At 36.9% G+C, this 10,273-nt stretch overlaps 1 pseudogene; it reads right to left on the minus strand.

Annotated features, from left to right (window-relative positions):
• Window positions 1–1,512: 1,512 nt before the first annotated feature.
• On the minus strand, window positions 1,513–6,064 carry LOC127956324 (GTPase IMAP family member 8-like; annotated as a pseudogene).
• Window positions 6,065–10,273: the final 4,209 nt, after the last annotated feature.

Consider the following 10,273-nt stretch of genomic DNA (forward strand, 5'->3'; position numbering starts at 1 on the left):
TTATATTATATTCTATGAATTACACAATGCATTTGCATAATGAAAGCATTATTTTACATGAAATATTTTTTTCCTCACACTGATTACCACATTTACACGTTCTTATATTTATTTTTTTATATAGTAATGATTACCCAGTAAACATAGCTAAGGACATTAAAAATACAGATGACAGCTCAAAGTGAAGGAATATCCTTATACAAAGAGAAAGGAAATGATGAAACTTTAATCCTTGATGTTACAATCTGCAAGATAAATTTTATCTAAATGTGAAAATCACCTTTATATTATACAATACAATAATACAAGTTTATTTGTATAATTTAAAAACAACTGGTGTAGACTAAAGTGCTTTATAGGGCTAAAAAATATAGTAAATAAGAGTCATTAGATCTAAGTGGTCTAGTCTGAGAAGGTGGATGCAGTAGTTCAGATAGGTACTGTGGTGCCTGGTTCCACAAAGACTTAAAAATAAATAACAAAACTTTGAAATCAATTCTGTATTTGACCGGTAACCTATGAAGCGAAATCAGAACTGTTGTAATGTGATCACTTTTACGCTTCCCTTTGAGGAGCCGGGCTGTGGCATTTTGAACAAACTGTTGTAAGCATGTGACAACAGTCTGAGAGGCACCAATGTAGAAAGAGTTACAATAATCTAGCCGAGACGTTACAAATGCATGCATGACCGTTTCAAGATTCTTACCAGACAAAAAAAGGCTTACACCTGCACCATAGCCCAAAGGCCCACACATGCTTCTAGACGTGATAAGAGAATGTTGTGATCCAACAGGTCGAATGCAGAGCTTGGGTCTAGCAAGACCAAAGCCCCAGACTGCCCGGTATCATTTGTAAGCATTACATCATTCATGACTCTTAAGAGGGCGGATTCAGTGCTGTGACAGGCTTTAAAACCAGACTAAAATTTCTTGTGTAAATTGTTATCATTAAAAAAAAGCATAAGTTGGCTCAATTTTTGAGAAGAAAGGTAAATGTGAGGTGAAAATTACTCAGAAGCATAGGATTAGAATTTGTTTTTTTTATTTAGATGAGGCTGGACAGAGGTATGTTGAAGGCTGTCAGGTACGGTCCCAGTAGAAAGACATTTGTTGATGACAGACAACAAATCAGGGCCAATAGCTTGAAATACTTGCTGGAGAGATTATGCTTTAACTTGCTTTTTGGTGATTGTGTATACATTTGCTTAACAGAAATGATGTACACCTTTACTTGGGATAATTATAACTGTTGCAGATATACAAATGGGGTTTCATTGGGAATCAGAGATCAGAAATCTGAAGAAAAAAAGTAAACAAATAAAAATAATGAAATCTGTGTACTGAATTTCACTTTAAGTATACCGTATTTTCCGCACTATAAGGCGGTCTTAAAAGCCTTTAATTTTCTCAAAAAACAACAGTGCGCCTTATAATCCGGAGTGCCTTATATATGGATCAAGGCACTCTGTCAAAATGTTGACATTCCCTTTAGCACACTCCATCAAACCCAGTCAAACGTTTGACTACAGTATCTTCTATTCTATGCGCCTTATGAAAACGGTGCGCACTATATATGAAAACAGTTCTAAAATAGGCCATTCATTGAAGGTGCGCCTTATAGTGCGGAAAATACGGGAATTGGCATCTTAATGTGGCTCTAGATGATTTCCCCCGATTTACCTGAGCTCATGACTCAGTTTGACTTTGTGCTTTACGTTTATAATGTAAATTGATGAACAGACGTGCAATGTCTTCAAAAGAGCCAGCAAAGCTTCCAAGAGCTCCTCCAATAACGGGAACATATTTACTCCAGTCACGAGCTCGTCTTGATCTATATGGCACTTTTGCTTCAAAATCTTGTAGAACTTTAGCAACTTCTGATTGAAGTTTTTCACTAAATTCACACTCTGCTTGTTCCCTTGTTTCATGTTGAATTTTCTCCTGGAGCTTGTGTTTTTCTTTCTCATGTTTTTCTTCCAGATATTTTATGATGTTCTGTTGCTGTTCTTCTAAAGCTTTTTCTTTTCTTTTATTTTCTTGCTCAAATAGTGTCTGCTGTTCTTCCAGTTTTCTCTTCAGCTCTTCTTGTAGACCCTCATCAGTTTCTTTCTTGATTTCTTCTTCTTTCTTTTTAAACTCCTCTTCATTTTTTCTTAGTTCATTCTGCATTTCTTGCCTTTCTCTCTCATTTTCTTTCTTGATTTGCTCTATTTCTTCTTCATATGTGGCTCTCAGCTCTTCTTCTTTTCTCTTGATCTCTTCTTCTTTTTCTTTCAGTATTCTCTCTTGTTCATCTCTAATATTCTTCTCCACCTGCTGAAACATCTCATTGGTGTAGAAGCTCCTTCCATTGACTGCCATCATACAGTCAATCTTATCCAGCAGCTCAGAAACCTGCGTCTCTGTATTATTTGTGTTATTGAACACATGGTATCTCTTTCCACATTGCTGCACAAGGTTCTTTAAGCTACCATCATCGTCAATAAATTCTTCAACTCTTGTTCCTCTGAGATCATTTCCTCTGGTGAAAAGCACCATGGTGTACATTCTGGATTTATAACCAAACATCTCCTGGACCATCTTTACTGCATCCTTCTCCTCTTTGGTGAATCGTCCCAATGGAATCACCAGCAGAAACACATGTGGACCAGGAGCTGCCATTGAGACGCACTTTACAATCTCCCTCCCGGTCTCAGCATTATCAACCACAGTATCAAACAGGCCTGGAGTGTCAATCACAGTTATCTGTCTTTTGTTGAACTCAGTGGTTTCTTTCTGGCACTCTCTGGTCACTGACCTTGAAGCTAACTTTGACGTAAAAGCCTCCCTTCTCAGTATGGTGTTTCCTGTCGCACTTTTCCCAACACCCGTTTTTCCCAGCAGCACAATCCTCAGATCACCATCATCATCAGCTTGTGTTACACCTGCTAACAGCAAGATATTGACAGTTAAAATTCTTTAAAATAATTGTACTCTAAATCAAACACCTCATCTGATATTAAAGAAATGCTGTTCCTCAATGGAGACAATGAGCAATGAGTCTCATATTTGACTTTAAGTAGTTATGAGAAGAGAAAGCAGAAGTTTCAGTGTCATGTAATGCTAATATTCCACCTTCTGATTATTGAAGGCATTGAAATTATTGATTAAATTGTAATAATGTCAAACATAAACACACTTATGAGCTCAAACCTGCTGCTGATTGAGTTTTCATCACAGATCTTTTCAGTTCTTCTATTTCAGCAGTGTATTTGTTTCTTTCCAATTCAACTTGAGCCTGAAGACACATGAAGGTTGTGTAGCAACTTCCATTGTTCATTTTTACCATTGTCTCCACCTCCTGCAGCATAGCTGGAACTTGTGAGTTGTTCTCCAAAACAAAATATCGACCTTGACATGTCTTATTAGACATATTAGCAATGGAAGTATGTAACATATTTGGTTTGTTATTCATTTTTTTCTCTTGGTTTATGAGAACCATGAGGTGATTGTTGATTCTTGAGCTGAAAATCCTCTGGATCTTGTCCATTTCTGCTTTGGCTTCATTAGAAAGTGGAGCATTAGGAATAACAAGGAGGAAAACATGTACTCCAGGATCACAGAGAGACACACAGCGGAGAGTCTGACACATCACTTCCTCTTCTGAGAGCTGAGTTTTGAACAGACCTGGAAGGGCCACCAGACTGATCAAGCGTCCATGAAGCTCTACGTCTCTCCTCACACATTCTTTATTTCTCTTTCTCTGGTAGAGGTGGAGCAGTTTCTTTTTCCCTCTTATAATCTTGGATATGTATTTCTTCAGTGTTTCATCACTTCCACACAACACCAAGTTCAGCTTCTGTTTCCTGTTGACATCTGTGCTTCCTTATAGAACAAAAAAAGAAAATATATATCTTTATATGAAAAAATATATATTTATGCTTTTAAATTACAGTTTCTCAGTCACCTAAATATTGCAGGACAAGGTATCAAATTGATTTTGAGAAACTTGGCACTTACCAAAGCTGACAATATAAATGTAACCCTCAAGCATCATTTATATAACAGCCCTTAATCCGTGCTTCTTGGACAAAATTGACAATAAAGGTCTCAGGTGTGGTCTCAAATGTCTATTTTTGTAATAAAAATTATATTGCCATCTATAAAATATATAAATTTGCGCAAATATTATTATTATAATTATTATTGTCTTTTTATTTATTTACATCTGAAAGTACTGTATCTTTATGTAAAATATGCTTATTTTTATTTATTTATTTTTTTACTTATATATATATATATATATATATATATCCAGTAAATTCTGACTTCCAAAGCCTAAAAATGTGGTGACTTTGGTGGTATCTGGTGGCTTATTATGGTATAAAATGGTATAAAATATAAAATCAATAGCCACTAGTTGGCAGCAGTTTTCAATGGCTTTTTTGTGGTGGGTGTGTGTGTATGAGAGAGAGCGAGAGAGTGAGTGTGATTGTTTGACACTGCAAATTTTTGTATAGGCTCAACCCTAAATTTCTGTGTAGTTTGATCTGCATTGCATTGGATTTATTGAGTTTTATTGGACAAATAATAAAAAAATGCTATGAATTTTGGTATTTCCCATTCATTTCCTATGGGTGCCCATTTTTGAGCATGAAGGTCAAATTCAACTTAGTCCTCTTATTTTGTGTGTGTTCAGGTGGCAAACATAAGAAATGTAGCTAAATCCACTCAAACTGTTTTTAAAAAACAAAACAAAATGATTTTGCCCAAAATTGGCCTGAAGGATGATTGAGGCTAAACTAAAAGGTTGAAGGACAAAATATTTTCTATTAAGAAGACCATCTAATGTAGATTATGTTGCATGGAGCGTACACCATCTACAGACAGGAGGGGATTTGTTGAATAATTTTTTTTTTTTTTTTCGTGCACAAAAAGTACTCTCATTGCTTTATAACGTTATGGTTGAATCATTGATGGCAGATGGACTATTCTGACGATGCTTTTCTGGACCTTGACACTTAGTTATTTGGCAGTCTATGGGACAGTCTCAAGCCTCCCGGTTTTCATCCAAAATATCTTAAATTGTGTTCCGAAGATGAACACGGCTTTTAAAGGTTTGGAATGATATGGGGGTAAGTGAATACTGACAATTTTTCATTTTTGGGTGGAGTAACCCTTTAATATAATAAAAAAATGTATCCTTCCCAAGTTAAATCTACATGCTGTATCTGCCACCGATCTTCAGTAACCTATAGTGTCAGATCAAGGTTAAAATACTAGTGGCCTCACCATCATCCTCTCCATCAGAATCTTCCTCTTCATTTTCGACTTTGACTGAACTTCCAGATCTGACCTTGTTTTCATCCAATGAGGCTCCTTCTTTATCCATATGCACTTACACGTACAAGAAATGACGTACAAGAAAGCTTTTCTTCAGTATATTTTCTAACCTTTGGAATATCTCAGAGTGCCATTCGGGTTTTCCTCCTAGCTGAACATGTCCTCCTCCGCACTCTACAGCTAACTGATGAATGAATTCATTCACTTTCACAGGTGCACCACTAACACCACACATCTCTTCATCAGTCGTTATCATTAGGGTTCGTTTAATTGCTTCTTCGCTGAATTCTTTCAGCACTTGTTTCACTCTTCTCATGTCCTCCTCAGTGAAATCTTTATCCTGCAGTATGATTATAAACGCATGTGGTCCTGGATCAGACAGATGCACACACTCCTTCACTGTCTGTGTGATCTGATGATTTGAGATGTATGTCTGGAGCAGCTGAGGACTGTTGATGACCATCATATATCTGTCCTTCAGTCTTCCTCCGACTCTCTCTACAACATCTGGAGGAGCTTTACCGTCAAATGCTTCTCGTTCTAATATGACGTTTCCCACGCGACTGTTTTCTGACACACTCTTTCCCAGAAGAACAATACTCTGAACACTGACTGGAAAAGAAAAACATAATATTGCATCATTACTGGAGAATTTTTAAACAAAATCACGTATAATATTTTCATTATGATAGCGTTTCTTGGGTCTGCAAATTTGTGTTATTTCTACTAAGCTCTTTCTTCATGTTACCTTCACATTGACAACATTAAGCAGATTATTTTTCAGCCCATGCTTGCTTACTTTTTTTCCCAGTGGTGTAATGATGACTTAATAAACAAGCATACTGTAATTTTACCAGGGCCTCACCTATACATGAGTATTTGTACAGTAAAAAGTCTTTAAAACAATAAAATGTTTATGTCTTAATGTAAGGAGGTCAATAAGAATAACTGACAACTATTACACATACTCTGTATGTGGATACAATTGGATATATTACACATGAAATTACATTACCATCTAGCTCTAAACTGCACATTTAAGATATCAGAAAAATTAACATTAACATAAGTTAATCTCTTCTTCAAAACAGTATGATTTTTGTATGACAATGTTTTTTTACATCAAAGAACTGACCAGGTTTTCTGGATGATCCTCTCCAGTTCTCCATCTTCACACAATCGTGCAGTTCTTCAGACAGGGAGAAAAGGTGTTGTAGCTTTCTTTGTTATATAAAAGGTTGCGTTCTCATTACAGTAAAAACTAAAAGTCGTTGCGCTTGGTGTGTGGTGCACAATGTAGACAGCCTATCATAACATAGAACACACCCACACAAACAACAAAGGACGTTAATACCCCCATTGAGCAAATGTTAAGTGCACCTGTAACCAGGAAATATGAATACAATACATTTTTATCAGGTCAAGAAGCTGACGCACTGGCTGAATGTGTTGTGATCTGACTGATGTGATCGCTACTGAGTGAGCCATGCCTCTAGGTGGTGGTTTGTGAAAGGGGAGTTGTCAAAGTTCAGTTATCTACACTGATAATCAGCGTCTCTGCACATGCAGTAGCACAACACTGTGTCAGAAGCAGACATGCTCAGCCCTTGGCATATATCACAACTACTCAGTGTTTTCAATCACATAACGCTTCTTTTATGTTTCAGACATTTAAATACTACTGCTGTCAAGATGTTAACGCTGGTGATCAGTTCTTTCAGTTTAATGTGCCACCCCACTCACAACGGCTGCTTCTGCATTTATTTAGATGCATCTTTATGTCCACATCAAACAGGAGATGTTTCAGACGCGCTCTCCAACTTGACTTCAGCGCTAGCGTGAGTCAAACGAGCACACAAACGGTACATCACATTCGGCAGAGGCTGCTCTATAGCAGGCAAATAATCTGTTATGTCTGTTAAATCAAAGAAAAAAAGAGGAAATTAATAACTGTTATAGCTTTAAGGATTTATCTATATTTAATTTAGAAGTTAGTGTTTGATAACTTTATTCAATTTCTGTATATTTCCTACTTGCTGAAGGGCACAGGAAGCTACATATGACATTTATTATATGCTTTATGTGTGAAGTTTACTCGGCTCTCATTTATACTGTAATGTTAAATGGCTATAGATAGTTTCAACAACAACAACAACAACAACAACATAAACATTACTGCGCATGCGCATATTTTGTGTCCGTAATTTAACTTGTATCTGATAATATAAAATATGTTTGCTGCGTAAATGAGACTTACTAATAATGCAAATTCATTCTCTGCCAGAGGAGGTGCTTTAAAGCAGGGGAAACTGAGGTTTCCCTAGTAATGGCTGTACAGAAAGAGGTGCTGAGTTCACAAACGCTGCTTTATCAGGCATATAACATGCAAGATTAAATTAAAATAACAGAGAAAATTTAAGACTAATTAAAGATAGTCTTCCTTCAGAAATACAGTGAAATGAAAACACCCTCGCCGAAGCCTTTTTTAAAATTGGATGGTTTTGATATTGTGAGTGCCACAAAGAAAATGTAATACACAACCACCTGCACCAAACTTCAGTTTACTTAACCTTAACTTTAACTCCGTTTGTAGCCAGCGCCAGACTGATGAACAAACACAGACCGGAAGTTAACTTCTGGCCAGGCGCCAGATGAAACTGTCTATAGTCAATGGTTAAATATTAGGGGTGGGTAAAGAAACTATTTCAGAGATATTAGTTGTATTACCAGTGATAATGTACTTCAAAAAAAGAGGCCATTAAACAAATTAAAAAAAATATACTGTCTTCGTGTTGTTCGTACATTTGTTGGAAGATTGAATTTAAAACTATTGTAATATAAAAGTATATCTGAAAATGTTAATGTTAGGTGGGATTAATTGTGATTATTCCATGGTATGTCTGAATACTGGATTCTGATTGGTTGGTAGGTATGAATTAAAACCATTTAATGCACAGGTAGTTCCAAGTTTTTTTACCATTTAATCACCGTTTTATATTAATACGCTGCTTTTATGCACAATAACCAACAGATATTACTTGCGCTGCACACACACAGAGATAGAGTGAGAGATAGCTGATTTTTTAATTAATAAAATAGCCTAGTTACTAGATTGCTATACTATATTCCTTAGCAACAAGGTTTGTGTTATGTTGTTTTTGAATTGTAATTGTTTGTAGATAGAGATGCGCAGACACAGCACACAGATATACACAACTGTCATCTGTCTCTCTCTCACCCTTTCATGTGAATGATCGATAATTAACGGAATTACATGCTATAATTCATGTTCTTACTGCACTATTTTATCTCTTTCTATGATTTGGAAGTGGGCAGCATGCTGGCGTTAACATGCCATAACTGACAAAAATAATAGTTATTTTTACCCATTCGGGCAAATATTGCGCTACAAAAAGCAATAGTGTTTTAAATGGGAAGAGAAACCACTCTCTGCTTAAAAAGTTGTGGGTTATACAGGCTTGTGAATCCTCTCATTATAACATCATATATATTAAAGATGTGTAAAGAAAAGAATCAGTCCGCATGAAGAGAGCCTCACTGCTTATAACAGAACTTTGTGAGATTGTGATGATTTGAAGTGAGTGACAGCTTTTGCATATAAGAGAGTGATCTTTGCATTTTAAGAGAACATTTCAGGACTGGCATTCACATATAATTGTGGATTCTCTCTTGTAATTGCAATAGATGGGACAAAAATGTGATACGTTAAACTAGATGTGCATTAAGGTTATTGAGTGCCCTCATTAATCAGTCCCTCCAGAAAAACGCAATTATGCGATCGCCTGATTTAAGGGAAGTCATGGCTTAGTGGTTAGAGAGTTCTAACCCTAGGGTTGTGGGTTTGAATCTCGGCCCGGCAACACCACGACTTAGGTGCCCTTGAGCAAGGCACTGAACCCCAACTGCTCCCTGGGTGCAGCAGCATAAATGGCTGCCCACTGCTCCGGGTGTGTGCTCACAGTGTGTGTGTGTTCACTGCGCTGTGTGTGTGCACTTCGGATGGGTTAAATGCAGAGCACGAATTCTGAGTATGGGTCACCATACTTGGCTGAATGTCACGTCACTTTAATGCATAATCAGCCAAAGGATGCATATTTATGTGGGGGTTGCATTTTTTCAAATATGCCACACTTTTGCCGCATAAATTGCAGATTTCAGCAAGCAAAATATGCGGGGCTAGCATGATTTCATAATCCCTGTATTGTTGAAAAAAAAGTCATATATATCTTAGCAGAAATTTGAAAAATGTTGCGTCTACTTCACACAGGTAAAGCCCCATCATAACGAACCTTATTAAGTTATTAATTATGCGACTTGAACATCATCTGCAAACCCCGCGGTGAAACCTGGGTGAAACCATGATGAAGCACGCAAATCATTCTCATTTACCAACAAAAATAAGTGCAAAAGACAGCGCAAAGTGGTTTCCCGGTGTGTTACATTACATTGGGGGCAAATTATTTTGCACTCCATGCAACTGCGTGTTGGACCACAGACGGAAGTCGACGCTGCCATCCCCAAAAACATTTGATGATGGTTAAAGCACCAGCGGAAGCAGGCAGGAAGAAGCAGCTCACCTATACCGAGACGTCAACTTCCAAAACAGTTGCTAGGGCTCAAAGAATGCTTGCGTATCACAGGAAGTAATAAGAAATGACTCTTTACATTAAGGTAGTAGCCTAGTGAGAAAAGGGTGTTGGAGGAGATCACCTTTTTTCTCTTTTTCATCAAACCGCAGTTTTTGCAAGTTCCCGCAATTTAAATCGAATAATCCAAAAATATTCCATCGCATTTTTCAAGAAAACGTGCGACAAAATCAAGGATTTTTGCCATATGATGTTTTTTTTTTTCTGGAGGGACTGATTAATGTCTCAACAGAGATATGCAGCTCAGAAAAGAAAGTATACACATAAGTTTTAGGATTATAGTTT

This window comes from Carassius gibelio, chromosome B4 (assembly GCF_023724105.1).
Source record: "Carassius gibelio isolate Cgi1373 ecotype wild population from Czech Republic chromosome B4, carGib1.2-hapl.c, whole genome shotgun sequence".
NCBI classification, from domain to species: Eukaryota; Metazoa; Chordata; class Actinopteri; order Cypriniformes; family Cyprinidae; genus Carassius; species Carassius gibelio.